This window comes from Bos indicus, chromosome X, assembly GCF_029378745.1.
Source record: "Bos indicus isolate NIAB-ARS_2022 breed Sahiwal x Tharparkar chromosome X, NIAB-ARS_B.indTharparkar_mat_pri_1.0, whole genome shotgun sequence".
NCBI lineage: Eukaryota > Metazoa > Chordata > Mammalia > Artiodactyla > Bovidae > Bos > Bos indicus.
In genome coordinates, this window is record NC_091789.1 from 127,984,245 (window position 1) to 128,006,624 (window position 22,380).

At 36.4% G+C, this 22,380-nt stretch overlaps 1 protein-coding gene across 1 annotated transcript in view; it reads left to right on the forward strand.

Moving 5' to 3' along the window:
- LOC109554937 (serine/threonine-protein phosphatase 2A 65 kDa regulatory subunit A alpha isoform-like) overlaps positions 1-18,356 on the forward strand; it is a 32,456-nt gene extending 14,100 nt beyond the window's left edge. The window contains exon 3 of the mRNA XM_070783733.1: positions 16,966-18,356. The gene's annotated coding sequence lies outside the window, so the exon portion shown is untranslated. The remainder of the gene's footprint in view (positions 1-16,965) is intronic.
- The last annotated feature ends 4,024 nt before the right edge of the window (positions 18,357-22,380 follow it).

The following is a 22,380-nucleotide window of genomic DNA, read 5'->3' on the forward strand; positions in this document are numbered from 1 at the left end:
TGGGGTTGCACAGAGTTGGACACGACTGAAGTGACTTAGCAGCAGCAGCAGCAACTGAAAAGACGATTTCCAGCTTCACTTAGGATAGCCTCACCCGTGGAGATAGGATGCTTCAGTCATATCGCTCTGGTAAAATTAATAGGTTCTGTGTTGATTTCCTATTGGCTGGCTGCTATACAATAGAAACTTATTTCCCGGCTGTTCTGGAGGCTAGAAGTCCAAAAACGAGGTGTCAGCAGAGCCATGCTTTCTCTGAGACTTTGGCTAGAATTCTTTCCTGGATCTTCCTTGCTTCTGGTAGTCTCTATCAAGCCTTGGCGATCCTTGACTTGTAGCAGCAGCACTTCAGTCTCTCTCTCCACTGTCACGTAGCCTCTCCACTTGTGTGTCATGTCTGTCGTCTCTTCTCTTCTTATAAGGACACCAGTCATACCAGATTAAGGACTCATCCTACTTTAGTGTGACCTCATTTTAACTAATTACATCTGCAGTGATCCAATTTCCAAATAAGATCATATTCTGAGGTGCTGGGAGTTAAGGATTCAGTGTATCTTTTTGTATATTTTGGAGGGGGAAACAGGTCAACCTATAGGAGGTTCATTCAAAGCTGTAGTTTATCTGAAATGTATACTTTTATAGGATTTACATTTAAATAACTGAAAATTTAAGATAATATATAAATTGAAGTACACATTTAAAGTCAGCAAGCATGCTGGCAGTATGCAGTAGCCTTCTGAACTATTATAAACTTATTCCAGTCCATAATCTTATGCATAGAATGAGTTACAATGTCCTCTTGTAACTTCCACAGTGAGGACTTCAACCCAGGCTTAAGGGGCTCCAGACTCTCATTTACTACCTGGCATGACCTTTTTTGCAACCTCTTTTCTGAATTCATGAGTTTTTACTCTCCTGTGACTGTTATTATCCGTCCTCTACAAATAAATGGAGAAAAGACATCATTTTACCTTTTAACCTTCCTGTTCACTTCTGTTTCTATTTAATTCCCCTGATGTTTCCAAGCACATTCTAACTGAACTCTCCACCATCTGTCTGCATGGATCTCACTCTGGGGCCCTCTTGTCTGCTGTCTGCCTGTCATTCATCTATCCTATTCTCCTTTAGCACCTTAGCCAATGCACTAGACTGTTTCTACAATCCCTTTACACTATATACCGAAAAGAATGTTATCCAATGGAGAGAAAACTGTTGATACTCATAAAGAGAAGACTGCTGTCACACAAACTCAATCCAGAAAATTAATGTACTGAAATAGAAATTCTACAGGCACAAATATATTTACCACAGCATTAGATATCATAATCATTTTTAGTCAATCATTTAAATAAAATTACACATAGTAGGGGAACAGATATCTGTGTGCTTATTTTAATTTTTTTTAAATTTATTCCTTTATTTCTCATGTGTTCCCCATCCTGAACCCCCCTCCCTCCTCCCTCCCCATACCATCCCTCTGGGTCGTCCCAGTGCACCAGCCCCAAGCATCCAGCATTGTGCATTGAACCTGGACTGGCATCTCGTTTCATACATGACATTTCACATGTTTCAATGCCATTCTCCCAAATCTTCCCACCCTCTCCCTCTCCCACAGAGTCCATAAGCCTGTTCTATACATCAGTGTCTCTTTTGCTGTCTCGTATACAGGGTTATCGTTACCATCTTTCTAAATTCCATATATATGCGTTAGTATACTGTATTGGTGTTTTTCCTTCTGGCTTACTTCACTCTGTATAATAGGCTCCAGATTCATCCACCTCATTAGAACTGATTCAAATGTATTCTCTTTAATGGCTGAGTAATACTCCATTGTGTATATGTACCACAGCTTTCTTATCCATTCATCTGCTGATGGACATCTAGGTTGCTTCCATGTCCTGGCTATTATAAACAGTGCTGCGATGAACATTGGGGTACATGTGTCTCTTTCCCTTCTGGTTTCCTCAGTGTGTATGCCCAGCAGTGGGATTGCTGGATCATAAGGCAGTTCTATTTCCAGTTTTTTAAGGAATCTCCACACTGTTCTCCATAGTGGCTGTACTAGTTTGCATTCCCACCAACAGTGTAAGAGGGTTCCCTTTTCTCCACACCCTCTCCAGCATTTATTATTTGTAGACTTTTGGATTGCAGCCATTCTGACTGGTGTGAAATGGTATCTCATAGTGGTTTTGATTTGCATTTCTCTGATAATGAGTGATGTTGAGCATCTTTTCATGTGTTTGTTAGCCATCTGTATGTCTTCTTTGGAGAAATGTCTATTTAGATCTTTGGCCCATTTTTTGATTGGGTCATTTATTTTTCTGGAGTTGAGCTGTAGGAGTTGCTTGTATATTTTTGAGATTAGTTGTTTGTCAGTTGCTTCATTTGCTATTATTTTCTCCCATTCTGAAGGCTGTCTTTTCACCTTGCTAATAGTTTCCTTTGATGTGCAGAAGCTTTTAAGTTTAATTAGGTCCCATTTGTTTATTTTTGCTTTTATTTCCAATATTCTGGGGGGTGGGTCATAGAGGATCCTGCTGTGATGTATGTCAGAGAGTGTTTTGCCTATGTTCTCCTCTAGGAGTTTTATAGTTTCTGGTCTTACGTTGAGATCTTTAATCCATTTTGAGTTTATTTTTGTATATGGTGTTAGAAAGTGTTCTAGTTTCATTCTTTTACAAGTGGTTGACCAGATTTCCCAGCACCACTTGTTAAAGAGATTGTCTTTAATCCATTGTATATTCTTGCCTCCTTTGTCAAAGATAAGGTGTCCATATGTGCGTGGATTTATCTCTGGGCTTTCTGTTTTGTTCCATTGATCTATATTTCTGTCTTTGTGCCAGTACCATACTGTCTTGATAACTGTGGCTTTGTAGTAGAGCCTGAAGTCAGGTAGGTTGATTCCTCCAGTTCCATTCTTCTTTCTCAAGATAGCTTTGGCTATTCAAGGTTTTTTTGTATTTCCATACAAATTGTGAAATTATTTGTTCTAGCTCTGTGAAGAATACTGTTGGTAGCTTGATAGGGATTGCATTGAATCTATAAATTGCTTTGGGTAGTATACTCATTTTCACTATATTGATTCTTCCAATCCATGAACATGGTATATTTCTCCATCTATTAGTGTCCTCTTTGATTTCTTTCACCAGTGTTTTATAGTTTTCTATATATAGGTCTTTAGTTTCTTTAGGTAGATATATTCCTAAGTATTTTATTCTTTCCGTTGCAATGGTGAATGGAATTGTTTCCTTAATTTCTCTTTCTGTTTTCTCATTATTAGTGTATAGGAATGCAAGGGATTTCTGTGTGTTGATTTTATATCCTGCAACTTTACTATAATCATTGATTAGTTCTAGTAATTTTCTGGTGGAGTCTTTAGGGTTTTCTATGTAGAGGATCATGTCATCTGCAAATAGTGAGAGTTTTACTTCTTCTTTTCCAATTTGGATTCCTTTTATTTCTTTTTCTGCTCTGATTGCTGTGGCCAAAACTTCCAAAACTATGTTGAATAGTAATGGTGAAAGTGGGCACCCTTGTCTTGTTCCTGACTTTAGAGGAAATGCTTTCAATTTTTCACCATTGAGGATAATGTTTGCTGTGGGTTTGTCATATATAGCTTTTATTATGTTGAGGTATGTTCCTTCTATTCCTGCTTTCTGGAGAGTTTTTATCATAAATGGGTGTTGAATTTTGTCAAAGGCTTTCTCTGCATCTATTGAGATAATCATATGGTTTTTGTTTTTCAATTTGTTAATGTGGTGTATTACATTGATTGATTTGCGGATATTGAAGAATCCTTGCATCCCTGGGATAAAGCCCACTTGGTCATGGTGTATGATCTTTTTAATGTGTTGTTGGATTCTGATTGCTAGAATTCTGTTTAGGATTTTTGCATCTATATTCATCAGTGATATTGGCCTGTAGTTTTCTTTTTTTGTGGGATCTTTGTCAGGTTTTGGTATTAGGGTGATGGTGGCCTCATAGAATGAGTTTGGAAGTTTACCTTCCTCTGCAATTTTCTGGAAGAGTTTGAGCAGGATAGGTGTTAGCTCTTCTCTAAATTTTTGGTAGAATTCAGCTGTGAAGCCGTCTGGACCTGGGCTTTTGTTTGCTGGAAGGTTTTTGATTACAGTTTCAATTTCCGTGCTTGTGATGGGTCTGTTAAGGTTTTCTATTTCTTCCTGGTCGAGTTTTGGAAAGTTGTACTTTTCTAAGAATTTGTCCATTTCTTCCTCGTTGTCCATTTTATTGGCATATAATTGTTGATAATAGTCTCTTATGATCCTTTGTATTTCTGTGTTGTCTGTTGTGATCTCTCCATTTTCGTTTCTAATTTTATTGATTTGATTTTTCTCCCTTTGTTTCTTGATGAGTCTGGCTAATGGTTTATCAATTTTATTTATCCTTTCAAAGAACCAGCTTTTGACTTTGTTGATTTTTGCTATGGTCTCTTTTGTTTCTTTTGCATTTATTTCTGCTCTAATTTTTAAGATTTCTTTCCTTCTACTAACCCTGGGGTTCTTCATTTCTTCCTTTTCTAGTTGCTTTAGGTGTAGAGTTAGGTTATTTATTTGACTTTTTTCTTGTTTCTTGAGGTGTGCCTGTATTGCTATGAACTTTCCCCTTAGGACTGCTTTTACTGTGTCCCACAAGTTTTGGGTTGTTGTGTTTTCATTTTCATTCGTTTCTATGCAAATTTTGATTTCTTTTTTGATTTCTTCTGTGATTTGTTGGTTATTCAGCAGCGTGTTGTTCAGCCTCCATATGTTGGAATTTTTAATAGTTTTTCTCCTGTAATTGAGATCTAATCTTACTGCATTGTGGTCAGAAAAGATGCTTGGAATGATTTCTATTTTTTTGAATTTACCAAGGCTAGCTTTATGGCCCAGGATGTGATCTATCCTGGAGAAGGTTCCATGTGCGCTTGAGAAAAAGGTGAAGTTCATTGTTTTGGGATGAAATGTCCTATAGATATCAATTAGGTCTAACTGGTCTATTGTATCGTTTAAAGTTTGTGTTTCCTTGTTAATTTTCTGTTTAGTTGATCTATCCATAGGTGTGAGTGGGGTATTAAAGTCTCCCACTATTATTGTGTTATTGTTAATTTCTCCTTTCATACTTGTTAGCATTTGTCTTACGTACTGCGGTGCTCCCGTGTTGGGTGCATATATATTTATAATTGTTATATCTTCTTCTTGGATTGATCCTTTGATCATTATGTAGTGACCTTCTTTGTCTCTTTTCACAGCCTTTGTTTTAAAGTCTATTTTATCTGATATGAGTATTGCTACTCCTGCTTTCTTTTGGTCCCTATTTGCATGGAAAATCTTTTTCCAGCCCTTCACTTTCAGTCTGTATGTGTCCCCTGTTTTGAGGTGGGTCTCCTGTAGACAACATATGTAGGGGTCTTGTTTTTGTATCCATTCAGCCAGTCTTTGTCTTTTGGTTGGGGCATTCAACCCATTTACGTTTAAGGTAATTACTGATAAGTATGATCCCGTTGCCATTTCCTTTATTGTTTGGGGTTCGAATTTATACACCATTTTTGTGTTTCCTGTCTAGAGAATATCCTTTAGTATTTGTTGGAGAGCTGGTTTGGTGGTGCAGAATTCTCTCAGCTTTTGCTTGTCTGAGAAGCTTTTGATTTCTCCTTCATACTTGAATGAAATCCTTGCTGGGTACAATAATCTGGGCTGTAGGTTATTTTCTTTCATCATTTTAAGTATGTCTTGCCATTCCCTCCTGGCTTGAAGAGTTTCTATTGAAAGATCAGCTGTTATCCTTATGGGAATTCCCTTGTGTGTTATTTGTTGTTTTTCCCTTGCTGCTTTTAATATTTGTTCTTTGTGTTTGATCTTTGTTAATTTGATTAATATGTGTCTTGGGGTGTTTCGCCTTGGGTTTATCCTGTTTGGGATTCTCTGGGTTTCTTGGACTTGGGTGATTATTTCCTTCCCCAGTTTAGGGAAGTTTTCAACTATTATCTCCTCAAGTATTTTCTCATGGTCTTTCTTTTTGTCTTCTTCTTCTGGAACCCCTATGATTCGAATGTTGTAGCATTTAATATTGTTCTGGAGGTCTCTGAGATTGTCCTCATTTCTTTTAATTCGTTTTTCTTTTATTCTCTCTGATTCATTTATTTCTACCATTCTATCTTCTAATTCACTAATCCTATCTTCTGCCTCTGTTATTCTACTATTTGTTGCCTCCAGAGTGTTTTTAATTTCATTTATTGCATTATTCATTATATATTGACTCTTTTTTATTTCTTCTAGGTCCTTGTTAAACCTTTCTTGCATCTTCTCAATCCTTGTCTCCAAGCTATTTATCTGTGATTCCATTTTAATTTCAAGATTTTGGATCAATTTCACTATCATTATTCGGAATTCTTTATCAGGTAGATTCCCTATCTCTTCCTCTTTTGTTTGGTTTGGTGGGCATTTATCCTGTTCCTTTATCTGCTGGCTATTCCTCTGTCTCTTCATCTTGTTTAAATTGCTGAGTTTGGGGTGTCCTTTCTGTATTCTGGCAGTTTGTGGAGTTCTCTTTATTGTGGCTTTTCCTTGCTATGTGTGGGTTTGTACAGGTGGCTTGTCAAGGTTTCCTGGTTAGGGAAGCTTGTGTCGGTGTTCTGATGGGTGGAGCTGTATTTCTTCTCTTTGTTCAGTCGCGCTCCTTTCGAAGAGTTGGATTGCTTTTCTGGGTGCCTGATGTCCTCTGCCGGCATTCAGAAGTTGTTTTGTGGAATTTACTCGACGTTTAAATGCTCTTTTGATGAATTTGTGGGGGAGAAAGTGTTCTCCCCGTCCTACTCCTCCGCCATCTTGGCTCCTCCCTCCTTATTTTAATTTTATATACATTTTAAATATATAATCATTGCAGATGTAATTAGTTAAGATGAAGTCATACTAGAGTAGGGTATGCCCTTAATCTGATATATATTTTATATTATAACAATCCAATAGAATGTTAAATAGCTATTAAAAAATAACTATGAAGGTGTTTAACAACAGTGAACATATATATATAATATTAATAAAAATCTATCATGAAAATGTTTCTCTGATTTTAGTATAGCTATGAAAATATTTTAAGAAGAGAATAGTGATACTAATTGATTCTAGAAGTGGTAGAAAATGTTTAAATGTGTGGTGAATTTTAAAGCTAGCTAATAGAAGAGCATAAATAGCATATGCAATTATCAAACTACTAGAGATAAAAACTGAAACAAAGGAATTTCAATAAGTAAAACAAAAGGCTAAAAATTAAAAGAGAAATCATGGTTAAGAGAAAACATGAAATAAATCAGATGGCAAGAATGCATCCTACATATCCAGAATAACAGTAAACGTAAAAGTGATTAAATAACTATGTTGAAAGACACAGTCTCAGGGGAAAAACACAAAATAAATTCTAGACAATTGTTTACAACAGACATTCTTTTTCTTATTTCACTGAAGTACCCTTGGACTGCAAGGAGATCCAACCAGTCCATCCTAAAGGAAATCAGTCCTGAATATTCATTGGAAGGACTGATGCTAAAGCTGAAACTCCAATACTATGGCCACCTCATGTGAAAAGCTGACTCATAGGAAAAGACCCTGATGCTGGGAGGGATTGGGGGCAGGAGGAGAAGGGGATGATAGAGGATGAGATGGCTGGATGGCATCATGACTCAATGGACATTAGTTTGAGTAAACTTGGGAGTTGGTGAGGACAGGGAGGCCTGGCGTGCTGTGATTCATGGGGTCGCAAAGAGTTGGACACGACTGAGCGACTGAACTGAACAGTTGATTTACAATGTGTTAATTTCTGCTGTACAGCAAAGTGACTCACTTATAAATATATTCTTTTCCATTCCAGTCTATCACAGGATATTGAAGACAGTTTCCTGTGCTATACAATAGGACCTTGTTGTTTATCCATCCTATATATAATAGTTGACATCTTCTAATTCCAAATTCCTAATCCTTCCTTCTGCCCTCCTTCTCCCCCCTTGGCAATCAAGGTCTCTTCTCTGTGAGCCTGTTTCTGTTTTATACATATGTTCATTTGAGTCATATTTTAGATTCCACATATAAGTGATAAGTGATATCATATGTTACCTGTTTACTTCTTACTCCACTTAGGATGATACTCTCTGTGTCTATACATGATATTGCAAATGGCATTATTTCATTCTTCTGAATGGCTGAATAGTATCCCATTTTATATGTGAACCACATCTTCTTTATGCATTCATCTGTCAGTGGACATTCAGGTTGTTTCCATGTCTTGACTATTGTAACTAGTACCGCTATGAACATAAGGGTGCATGTATCTTTTTGAATTATAGTTTTGTCTGGATACATGGATAGGAGTGGGATTGCTAGATCATATGGTAATTCTAGTTTTAGTTTTCTGAGGAACCTCCACACTGTTTCAATAATAACTGCACTAATTTATAGTCTCACCAGTAGTGTAAGAGAGTTCTCTTTTCTCCATAATCTCTCCAGCATTTATTATTTATACACTTTTTAATGATGGCCATTCTGACCAATGTGAGGTGGTACCTCATTGTAGTTTTGATTTGCATTTCTCTAATATTTAGTGATGATGAGCATCTTTTCATGTGCTTATCAGCCATTTGTATGTCTTCTCTGAGAAATGTCTATTTAGGTGTTCTGTTCATTTTTCGATGGGGTTGTTTGCTTTTTGTCATTGAGTTGTATAAGCTGTTTCTATATTTTAGAAATTAAGACCTTGTTGATTGCATCATTTGGAAATATTTTCTCCCAATCTGTAGGTTGTCTTTTCATTTTGTTTATGTTTCCTTTGCTGTGGAGAAGCTCGTAAGTTTGATTAGGTCCCATATGTTTATTTTTGCTTTTATTTTTATCGCCTTGGGAGACTGACCTAAGAAAACATTGGGAATGACAGGGAATGTTTTGTCCATGTTCTCTTCTAGGAGTTTTATGATGTCATGTCTTATGTTTAAGCCATTTTGAACTTATTTTTGTGTATGGTAAGAGGGTATGTTCTAACTTCACTGATTCACATATGGCTGTCCAACTTTCACAGCACCACTTGCTGAAGAGATTATCTCAAAAGGTATTCTTAAAATGAAAAATAATGCTTTAAAATACAAGGATGTAAAACGATATCCAAGCTAGATGAAAAGTGGAATGGATTTCAAGGTAAACATTAAAATGCACAAAAACTTTATATTCCTTTTTATATTGGCTAATGACATAATACAACATGGAGATACAATTATCACAAACTTTTTGTGCATGTAATAAAATGGCTTCAAAATATTTAAATGGTAACTACTTACAAAATGAATAAACAATAAAAGGATAAATTTTGAGTCATGAATTTCAGTGGAACACTGTAATCACTTTTTGAAGAAGTTCAGTTTATAAATTAAGTCAGAAGAGTAAGATGACTGACAACTGAATGCCATATACTAAATATCTTATATACTATCTTTTTAAATATCCATAAAAATATTTACAAATGACCATGTTAAGCCATATGAAAATTTTCAAAAAAAATTAAAAAGAACATTTGAATCAAATTCTCTGAAAAGAGTGGAAAGAAAACAATTTTAATTATGAAAACTTTAAGAGTAGCCTTCTATGAATTCCAACAAATTTATAGATCCTTTCCAACAAAAAAAAGTAATTTTACTACATGCTACTTTACTAAAAGTTAAATGGAAAAAAATCTTAAGATGCATTGAAAAACTGTATTTTAAAATCCTCTAGAAATGACTGATAATCAGAGTACTACATCTCAAAACATTGCATTAAGGGCTAAGTGATACCCAAAGAAAAATTTATTGCATTAAAAGTGTTCATTAGAAAAACACAGGCTTCCCTGTGGCTCAGTGGTAAAGAATCTGCCTGCCAACTCAGGAGACCATGAGTTCAATCCCTGATCCAGGAAGATCCTACATGTTGTGGAGTAACTAAGCCCTTGTGCCGCAGCTGTTGAGCCTGTGCTCACGAACTGCAATTATTGAAGCCCACATGCCCTAGAGCCCATGCTCCCCAACAAGAGAAGTCACTGCGATGAAACACCCACACACTGCAACTAGAGAGCAGCACCCGCTTCACAACTAGAGAAAAGCCCAGGTAGCAAGGAAGACCCAGCACAGCCAAAAATAAATGAAAATTTTATTAAGAAAAGAAAACCAAAAAGTTTCATGTAGTTGACCTGAATAACACTGCCAAACAGCTTGACCTGACTTTTATAGGACACTCCATGAAACAACAGCAGAATAAACATTTTTGTCAAATATACATGGAACATTCACCAAGATAAGCTATCTTCTAGGTTATAAAACAAATCTTAACAAATTTAAAAAGACTGAAATAATACAAAATATATTCTCTGAAAATAGTGTGCTATGCATAGTTGCTCAGTTGTGTCCGACTCTTTGTGACCCCATGGACTGTAGCCTGCCAGGCTCCTCTGGCCATGGGGATTCTCCAGGCAAGAATACTAGAGTGGGTTCCCATGCCCTCCTCCAGGGGAGCTTCCTGACCCTGGGATCAAACCCAGGTATCCTGCATTGCAGGCAGATTCTTTACCATCTGAGGTACCATAGGATTAAACAATTTTATAGAAGATAGAGTATATGCCTCTTATTAATTTCTAAAAAAAAAGCAAAAACAAAATAAGCAAAACAGTTAAATCCATGACAGTTATGGAATTTTTTAAATAGTTATATATTCCAATGACACAAACAGAAGAGCAAACTGAAACACAGTTTTGGAACCTGAAAAGCAAATGAACAAGTTTGCTTTTCATAGGTAAAGTTTGTTTACATAGGTAAACAAAATGGTTTACCTATGTAATAGAGTTGAGAAAGCTGAATCCTCTGCAAGCAATAGAGAACACCAAGGAATAACTTGATTTATACCACAGATCCTCCAAAATGCTTCAAAATGTGTTGTTCCAGCTATTTCTGAAGTAGTGATGAAGTAGCTAAGACAAGAAGATAAAATCAACATCTGGTGAGGGAGAAAAAAAAAATCTCCCTTCTCATTTCATGCTGCCAAGTACGCTTCCTTTCCTATCCAGAAGACAAGAGTTTATTCTCTGGAGGGGAAAAAAAATACAGGTTCTGTAGACTGCAGGATACTATGCACAATTAAGAGAAAGAAAACCACACTAAAACTGTGGTATGTTGTGAAAGTCTGCATGCTGAATGTTGAGACTTCTTTCTTCCTCTCTTGGCTCTCAAAATATGGCAACCAGGATTATACACCACTACCACCCCTCCATCCCCACCCAGCAGGGAAGTGGAAGAGTATTTTTCTAGGAACTCTGACCACTAAGAAAAAATATACTCAATAAAATGACACTGTGGAGTTTCTCTACAGAAAGGTCTAGCCAGAAGCTATACTCAACAAGTCTCAGCTATCTGCAAAGAAATACCCTGATGAGCATTTTAGTGCTCAACTGTTATGCCCTAGACATTAGAAGACCTCTCTCTCTCTCTCTCTCTCTCTCTCTCTCTCTCTCTCTCTCTCACACACACACACACACACACACACACACACACACACGGGGGTGGGGGGAAAACAAAGCAAAAGTTGGAATGGATAGATTATACAAGGGAAAGAAAGCTTAAAGAAAAACTATTGTTATTTTCCTCATAAGAAAATGAGATGTTGCTTCTACGAAAGAAGGGAAGGATGCTACAGAAGAAACATTTCAAGAATTAAAAAGAGCTCTTGGAAACAAAAGTTAAATGATAGCTGAACACTTCCAAGAGGTCTAACACCCCAATAAGAGAGTTCCAGAAAGAGAAGACAAAATGGAGAGGAAGAAATCATCAAAACCATTATCCAAAAATACTTGCCACAACTGAAAGACCTGAGTTTCCAGATTGAAAGGATCCACCAATAGATAAAAACAGATCCTCTCCATGTCACATCATCAGGAAATTTCAGAACACTGAGTAAAGAGAGGATCCTCAAAGATTTCAGAGAGAGAAAGAAAAATAGGTTCTCATAAAATATCAGAATGACATCAGACTTCTCAGCGGCATCACTGGAAATTAGAAGACAAGGAGGCATTTTATTTTAAAATTCTGAAGAAAAAATGATCTCCAACCAACATCTGTATAGCCAGCTAATTTATTATCGTAAAGATAATTTCTAAAAAGTTACCTTCTCTGAACTCTTCTCTCTAGGGAAGTCATTAAGAGAGGTGCTCTACCATAATGAAATAGTAAACCAAGAGGACAAGAAGACATGGGATCCAGAAAACCGGAGCCAAAGCAAGAGAGGAGAAAGGAATTCTCAGGAGGCCGGTCAACTAAGATACTGAGATGACAATAGGTAGCTTAGAGCCCAGCTCGGTAAGGCAAGAACTGTTCTGAAGGCTACCACAGTGATCTCTTCCAGAAGATGACAATGAATGAACACTTGACAAACATGAATATAATGAGAGGAATTTTGAGTTGATTTAGGGATAAGAATATAGAAAATAAAGCAAATATAGAAAGATAATTAACAGCTCCAAGGCAAATTAAAAATTTTTCTAGAAAGGAAAGTTAAACTGAGTAATCAACTGTGAATAACATTTCCTTGGTTCTCAACACTGGACAGACATTAGAACCATCTAAGGAGCTTTTAAAACTTCAGATACCCAAACCACATCTGGACCAATTAAATCAATAATAGGCATCAGTATTTATGTTTTAAGCTCCCCAAGTGATTTAAATGGGCAGCCAATGTGAAAACCACTGATTTAGTCATAATAATGTAAACAAGAAATATTCATGTAAGCAAAACAACAGCAAATCAGGAGCCTGGGAGTATGGTTAGAAAATGGGGGGAGGGGTGATAAAGATGAGGAGTAGGTGGACAGAAAATTAATTCTTCCTTATATATAAAGGGAAGTCAGTTAATAATGCTTGAAATTGAGACATCAAGAAGTAGCCACAAACACATATTATATAGAGATATGGAGATAATATCAGATGAATCTTCTAAAACACTGGAGAGTAAGAAATACGAGCAGGGGGACTCCGTGTTTCTTATAACATGCCATATAGAACTGCTTGATTCTTTAAACTATGTGCATATGTGACTTTGACAAAAATGAAAAACAAGTTTTAAAAATAAAAGCTAAAATAATAATGTAGAAAATAACCACAAAAAAAAACAAGTCTAGTTTTTTCAAAAAGCTAATTAAGTAACAAAAACATAGCTAAGAAAAAGATAACACACATACATACATACTTGGATTCTGAAATGAAAACATAACTAGAGATAGAGATGATACTAAATAAAATTGTAAAAAAAAATATGTATCACTTTGTACTTAATAAACTTGAAAGCAAGATGACCTGAATGATTTTCTAAACTATGTAAGTTAGTTACCGAAATAGGCTTGAGGTAAAAAACATCAAGACACTGATAACCATGAAAGAAATTTAAAAACCTACCATGACAAAAGTTACCAGGCAGAGAAGGTTTCACAAAGGAAATATTCCTGTACTTTGTATAAACAGTTCAAGATCATAGGAAAATAAAATCTTCTCAAATTATACTGTAAGCTTAATTTAACCTCATTACTATATCAGACCATGGTGACAGTAACGTGGAAACATACATTACCATATGTAAAATATAGCCAGTGGGAATTTGCTGTATGACTCAGGGAACTCAAACCAGGGCTCAGTAACAACCTAGAGGGGTGGGGTGGGGAGGGAGGTGAGAGGGATGTTCAAGTGAGAGGGGTCATATGTAATCTATGGCTGATTCATGTTGATGTTTGGTAGAAACCAACATAATTCTGTAAAGCAATTATCCTTCAATTAAAAATAAAAAACATAAGACTGCTACAAATATAAGTATCAATAAAAATTCTAAGTAAATATTTGCAAATTGAGTCTGTGATTAAAATACTATCATCAAGTAATAAAAATAAAAACAATTTCTATCCTTTTGACCCATCAGATTAGCAGAATATTAAGAGATTTATTATAGTCAGTGTTGGCAGTGGTAGTGGTACTCTCTTGCACTACTGCTGGGAGCATAAACTTTATAGCATTATAAATGAGAAGTTGACAGTTTCAATCCAATCTAAATTTTATTAAGCAGAAGATAGATTTCACCCAACAATTCCACTTCTAAATATCTATTCTAGAAAAGAACAAATACATATATTCAAGGATACTTACTTCAATATTATTTATAAGAATAGAAAATCAGAAACAATCTAAATGTCCATCAATAGAGGAGTGGTTAACTATCTTATGCTTCATATATATTTTGAAATACTGTGTAGCAGTTTTAAAAATGAGACAGATTTCAAAGGAAAAATATGTCAAAACCATAATAAGTGAAGAAAATGTGTTGCCCCATTGGTATAGCTTAAAATTTTATTTGTGTTTGTATGTGTATATATGTATATTATTAAAAGAATTAATTGGATGCATATTAAGCCTTTAAGAATGGTGAGGTGAAGTGAAGTGAAAGTCACTCAGTCCTGTCCGACTCTTTGCAACCCCATGGATTATACAGTCCATGGAATTCTCCAGGCCAGAATACTGGAGTGGGTAGCCTTTCCCTTCTCCAGAGGCTCTTCCCAACCCAGGGATCGAATCCAGGTCTCCTGCATTGCAGGAGGATGCTTTACCAGCTAAGCCAAGAATGATTAAGGATGATCTAATAAGGATCATGAGATTTAAGAGGAGAAGAGTAAAGAGGAGAAGAGAAGAGTAAAGAGTGGAATTTCTGCGTTTGAATTTTTCCAATGAAAATACATTCATGTAACTGTGTGATTAAAGTGTAAATATTGAGACTTCCATGGTAGTCCAGTGGTTAGGACTCCATGCTTCCACTGCAGTGAGCACAGGTTCAATCCCTGGTTAGGAACTAGAATCCCACAGGCTATGCACGGTGTGGCCAAAAAAAAAAAAAAATTAATAAAAATTTTTTTAAAAAATATAAAGATCACATATGCATGTGGAAATATCCTTAAAAGAAAGAAAAAAAAAATTAAACAATTGTACATTTTGATTTAAGGTGGTATGATCCTGAGCATTTAAAAAAATATTCCAAGGTTTTAACATGGATCTGGGTTGTATGGCTGCTCCAACTCAATGAGAGAGTTTAAAAATTACCAAACATGGCAAGAAGATTTTGGAAACAAAAGTCTGAAGTGACTAACAAGCTAATCTCCCATTTCAAAATGTGTCACTGTTTCACTACTTAGAAAAAAGACAAATATGTCCTTGGAATATTTCAAATTTCAATTGAACTATTTCCTCACTCACAAATTTTGACAATCCAATGAGACACTTGCCTGATGTAAAAATGCTACTGGGTCCAAGCAAGCCTTCCCAGAGTAGATAAGAGGGATTCTTTTTGTTAATCAAACAAGCAACTTAATACATGATTAAAGAGAATATGCAATTGGTCCCAAATTGTTTCCCATTTCTCCTGATAGTAAACAAATCCTGTGACATACATAGACATTTTAGAAATCAAATAACTGAGTGTGATATAAAATGTTTCACCTTTGAGGTACATTAAAGAGTAATCAGTTTGATAGAATCAAATCCTGACTTTACTAGCCTCAAAAATACAACCTTCATATACTAATTTAAGTATCTAAGATATAATTTCTGTCCTGTGGTCCTAAAAATAAGTAGTTAAATATGAAACTTTTTGGCATAGCTTTGTAATAGAGACTTCTCTGTTTTTATCTTGTTTGCAACTTGGTGATATTATTTCCGTTAATTTTTCTGTTTCCTTTAGAGGTAGGATAATCAGGCCATCATTTACTTTAATGAAATTCAGAGAACAGAATTTCCACATAAAACACTGCCAACATACCTCTACACACTTAAGGATCCTTGTTTCTCACCAGAAATATTACGTGGCTACTCCATAATAACAAATTAGACAACAAAAGCACTTAGAGCTTTACATTAATGCTTTGCACTTTGCAGACTCCAGGGGCCCCTTTAAAGTACTGTAGGACTACTATATATAACATATGAAACAAACAAGAACCTACTATACAGCACAGGGAACTCTACTCCACACTCTGTAGTGACCAATTATGGGAAAAGAATATTAAAAGGGTGAATATATGTGTGTATATATATATATAGCTGATTTACTTTGCTGCATGACAGAAAATAACCTAAGACTGTAAATCAACTATATTCCAATAAAAAATAATTTAAAAAAATAAAGTACTGTGTGAAGGTGGGGCAGAAGACAATGAGTTGTGAGGTTACTTCCCTGCACCCCCCTCCTTGTCACTTAAATCACCTTTCCTCGCCTTAAGGCTTATCCACTCCCATGTTCCAAGATAAATCCTGACCTTAGTCTTCAGAAATTTAAGTCTATTGCAATGACTTAGGATCAAGTCACTCTACACCTCTGGCTTTGTTTGACAGGGTGCCTAATTATAATTGGTAGGTTTTCCACCATTTTCACAAGGTAAGGTTTCTCTCAGTATCCTTGTTCTAGCAGCTAAGTACATGACTTGTTCTCTAGTTCCAGAATCCCTGAGAACCTAGAGGCTAAACCAGACAGATCTTGGTGTGGATCTCAACTGCAGTACTTGAGAGCTCTCTTACTTTGGGCAAGTTTCTTAGTTTCTCCAAACCTCAGTTTAAAATGGCAGGATAACAATACTTAGCACACAGAAAATGTAGCACAGTGTATGTCACAAAGTAGACACCGGATAAATGTTAATCCCCACCACACACATCTTTTCTGCTGATTTTTCTTTGATAACTGAGCAGTTTATCAGAACCTCTGGAACTGGGAATTTGTCTTGCTGCTCTTTCAAATCTATATGCCAGGCCTAGGGCTAAGCCTCTGAAATAAGTCAGCAACATCTTCTGCCTACTCAAATTTGCAACTTTGCTCAACACTGACGTCTATGGGACCTGTGTTTCTTGAGACACATGACTGATTTTCTTTTCTCCTGATGATCTTTCAGAATACTATGCTTCATCCTGGCTCAACAGCTCTGTACCACGGGACCTGAGATTTGTACCCCAGTGCCTGCCCTGAACGTCGGGTAATTCAACTGAGAAGTGTCTCCAAAATCCTGCTGAGATGACTCCTGGATCTACCCATGGAATGCCTTCTGAAACTCATGTATCACAAGTGTTTCTCATTTTCAAAGCATAAATAAAAAATAAAAAGTAGTGGGTTGACTTTGCCCCAGGTCCCTTCCCTGACTTTGAGAGAGCTATTTGGATAAGATGGAATCCTACTAAATTATTGCCTGATTCCTATTATATATACCAGCATTATGCTAAAAATTCCATATTCATTATTGCAAATGCTCACAACACTGTAAGGTAGCACTGCACCCCACCTCTTACTAGATGGAAAAATTTAAGATTAAACAATGTTCTCAAGTTGACAAACCAGCAAGGAACAGAGCTCAAAATGTAAATCCTTGTTTGTTTTACTTCAAGGTATCTATAAGAGCTCTTCAAAAATGGTAGATTGCTTTCTCACTCTATCACATTTCCCATCACTACACCATTACCTATAAATTAACAGACTACTTCAAAATGTTTTTTTTTAATGTTCAAATTCCCAAAGTAATATACTCCTTGATCAACAAAAACCAGCTCACGAATCTGTATACATATTCCTTTTGTTTAAATGATAGTAACAGCTAGCACTTACCGTTTAGGTTTGCCACCATTCAACGTATGTGTATTAACTCATTTAGGCCTGTGAACTAGGTAATGTTAACATCCCTATTTTATAGTTGAAGAAAGCAAGCACAGAGAGGTTAAGTAAATGGCCCAAGACCATACTGGCAGACCTGTGATGAGAATCTAGGCAGTCTGGCTGCAGAGCCCAAGCTCTTAGCACCATGTTTTACTGCCTCTCATCAATCAGAATAAATGTGTAAATTCTCCACTTAACTTTTCATGTATAAATAACTTAAGGATCTAATCAGTTCCTTTGATATCTGAAGCTACCAAAACCATTTACTGAAAAACAAGGAGTAACATGTTGCTTGTGCATCATACTCTGATTACTCATCACACTTTAGTGTCTGGCTCTTTTTCACCTTAAAGATGGAAGACATAAAATTCTTCAAGTTACTATAGAGGTCACACTTGTCTGAAAAGGGTATATTTCAGTATAAAGTTAGAATCTTTTTCCAAGAAAATAATCTCTCCTCCCATAACAATAAATACTGTTTTACTCCATTTGGTTAGCATTCTTTAGATTCTGGCAGGAATATAGTATACCAAAATCAGGGTTTATCACCTAAAGCCTGTAGTAAAGTTATTTTTAAAAATTTATATACTACATGTTCAACAATCCTGTACATTATAACTTTCTGGTGAGAATAATCAATAAAGCATTTAATTTCTGAAAAATCAGGCTTGTTTTGCTTTTCTATTGAATGAGTCAGTGTCTGGCACATGTAAAGTAAAATGAAGAAAATGAGCTTATAAATCACAGTAATCTCCCAGATAATCACTACTCATTTAGTGAAGGGACAATGTGCTCACTACATGAGGCATTCTTATAAAAGACACCAAGCTGCAATTAACGATCTATAGATCTCATTTGCTCTGAATTAGTAAGTGCTCTGATTCTAATAAATTCTCGATACCTAAGGACGTTTTTCTGATTATTTTTATCTCATGTTTCTTGCCCACAGAGAAAGGAAAAGGAAAATGACTTCTCCTTAAATACCAGCTCAGTACATTCTTTTTCCTCTATTTCTCATATATCTAACTCAGAAATGTATTCCAACCAAAATACTGTCAGAATACATTTAATTTTTTAAAAGGATTACAATATTATTTCTTCCAAGTCTTGTAAATAAAACATTTAGTTATTTTGGGAATACCATGATAATGTTCAAAATATACTTAGCTAATGAAAAAAAGTGCTGGAGAAGACTCTTGAGAGTCCCTTGGACAGCAAGGAGATCAAACCAATTATAAAGGAAATCAACTCTGAATATTAATTGGAAGAACTGAGGCTGAAGCTGAAGCTCCAATACTTTGGCCACCTGATGGGAAGAGCCAACTCATTGGAAAAGACCTTGATGCTGGGAAAGATCAAAGGCAAAAGGAGAAGAGGGTGGCAGAGGATGAGATGGTTACAGTATCACCGACTCAATGGATATGAACTTGAGCAAACTCTGGGAGATCGTACAGGACAGAGAAGCTTGGCATGCTGCAGTCCATGGGGTCGCAAACAGCTGGACATGACTTAGTGACTGAAAAACAATGGAAAAAATCCTAAAGTACCTTCTAAATTACATGGGAAAAAATTAACTGATTTAGCTTTATTTTAAAATATTTATGCTATAAAACATATATTCTAATATTTGAAGTTAAATGATTACCTGTATGCTAAATGTTACACATAAACCAGAATTTGATTCCCCGCAAGATACCATTGCCTGGGTAGAACATATAATACTAATAGCTTCATCATTGCTTTTCTTATAACAAAAGAAATATAATTTCACATTCCTGGAAGGCATTCAGTTCAGTTCAGTTCAGTCGCTCAGTAGTGTCCGACTCTCTGTGACCCCATGAATCGCAGCACGCCAGGCCTCCCTGTCCATCACCAACTCCCAGAGTTCACCCAGACTCACGTCCATCGAGTCAAGGCATTAAGGGTTAATAAATGCAAAGAGGAAAAATCACCAAAGACTCAGGTTTGAGATACAGAAGAATGAATCTAAAACAAATTTCAGAATCCAAACACTCATTAAGTGAAATCCAAAGAAAATCTAACCCACTGTTAATAGGTTTTGTTTCAGTCAAGGGCCCAGAGATGAGGCACTCAGATTAGAACAATGCAAATCAAGTTTAACAGGTAAATTTTTTTTTAAAAAAAGACTTTAATGTTTATAAAGATTGGGCAAGATGGAGTTACCATCCCGAGAGTATCCCTCCTTATCTTAAGCAAGGCTGAGAGAATCTTATGGCTGAACCAAGGCATAGGTCACTTAGTCATATAAAGTGTTACAGGGAGTGTCTTTGAGCAAAGAACAAAACAAGGACATTCTAGGAACAAATGGATTCATCTCAAGTAAGCCGGCAGAGCAGAGGTGTCACTTTGAGAGGTGCCCCAAAGACTCAGCTCTTGAGGAAGTCTCTAAGTATGTAGATGATGCTAATCTGTGCTCAGTGATGAGGGCCTCGAATCTACCAGGTTCCAGTACACCGCTGTGGACACTGGGGAAAGAGAAATCAGAACACAAGAAGGTAACTCAGTTGCAGTCTGGTAAGTGTCTATCGAATCCAAGAAGAGAGAAGGGCCGCAATCAGATACCTGAGTTGTGCTAAAGGGCAAATATCCCATTCATGCCACATCAAGGAAACAGATGAGAAGATCAGACCTCAAATGTCAGGAAGGCTGGTATGGAAAAATCCTTTCTCCAGGACCTGTGACATTCAGAATTCTTTGTAGAATTCTGAAGGCAGGATCACTGATGGCATTTCTGTTACCATAAGCTCCCAGTTGCATTAGAAATGCATCTGCCAAGCAAATCAAAAGAATGTATTTTTCTATGACTTTGGTGAGAAGTGAACTCACATTACAGTAAAAGTAATTAAAGCTTTCTGGCTATTTCAATCTCAAACAAGAGAAGAGGTATTTCTTCCCTGCCTTCTCAAGCAAAACAGTAGTGATAAGTGTTTAGTCTTCATGATGAGATGTTGTCATACTGAATACCAACTTGGGTGAGAAGCTATAAAACACAACGCAGTTTTCTCTTTGGGGATCTCTCTTCTCCATCTAACATGAAAAATAAATGGTCACCTCTTGCTGCTGCTATTTTTTCCTGTCTCTATCATCCTTCCACTCACCTTCCAATTTAGACTTTTCATTTGCTGTCTTCAGAGAAAGACACATAAAGAAACTTGTTAAGAATTATATATTTAAAATACATTATCTGAATGTCATACGTTACATGTTTATGGCACTTTTTTGCATCTATTTTCATTGTTTCCTCATTTAAGGATTTTAAAATTTCTCACCACCAGCACCATGCTCTACAAAGATTTTGATGTAACATACAAGAATCCATACAGCAAAGTAAGACAAATAAAATTGAGAAAGAAACACAGTAATGAGATCAGGTAAAATATAAATTAGAATTGATATATAAATTCCAGGGAGCAATTCAGGATGCATATCAGCCACCCATGGGAAACTTCACTATAGTGTAGAGCACAGAGAAGGCAATTTGTACTTGAACTCACTGGAAGCTAAAGAAAAAGAGGAATCTGGTCTTTTACCTGATTTATAATGCCCAGAATATTTACCTATTGCCCTCTAATTTGGGGTCACTGAGAACACCAGAAATCTGACCTCTGTTCTATGTTAGAATAGGTTATCTGAGCTGAAAAGGACTGAAGATCATCTAACCCAAAGAGTACTAGAGGGAGGGATCAAGTGAGTTTACAGTCTGACAAAGAATAGAAGAGCCAGCTGTAGAACCCTGACAGCTGGAGTTGAGTGAATTTTTCAATCAGCAAGTTTGCCACCTCTCTCTATTGTAGAGCAGGTTACCAAGAATCTAAGAATCTTCTGTTTGGGCCTCTTTAAATTTAAACAGGGCTTCCCTGGTAGCTCAGATGGTAAAGCATCTGCCTGCAATGCAGGAGACCTGGGTTCAATCCCTGGGTTGGGAAGATCCCCTGGAGGATAGGGGATTGCCCTAGGTTCATACTTACAATTAAGAGAAAGTGTAAAGTGAGGAGGTGAGCATCATATGTATATTTTCTAGAGCCTTCTTAGAATCAAAAGGGAGACAAAAGAGTTCCCACATCAGGTAAATACAAACTGTTTTCATATACCAGTTCCTACTCTATTTAGTAGTGTATCTATCTCTCTCCAGCTTCTCCAATGAATTCATTTTTCTGGTTAGAAGGAATTATCAGAAATTGGTGAGACAAAAATTCCTAGAACACACATGGAGCTAAGAATCACTAGTATTTTCAACAACCAAAGTAAACAGAGTTCAGAGAATAAAAGGATCACTCAGTAGTGAAATCAGAAGGACTATTTCTTAAAAGTCAGACTAAATCAGCATCTTTTGTTGCTTTTTTGTATTTTTTAATTTATTTTTTAATTGAAGGGTAATTGCTTTACAGAACTTTGTTGTTTTCTGTCAAACATCAACATGAATCAGCCATAGGTATCACTAAACCGTGTCTGACTCTTTGCGACCCCATAGACTGTAGCCCACTAGGCTCCTCTGTCCATGGGATTTCTCAGGCAAGAATACTGGAGTGGGTTGCCATTTCCTCCTCCTGGGGATCTTCCTGACCCAGGGATTAAACCCGCATCTCCAGCTTGGCAGGTGGATTATTTACCATTGACCTACCAGAGAATCCCAATTGGCATC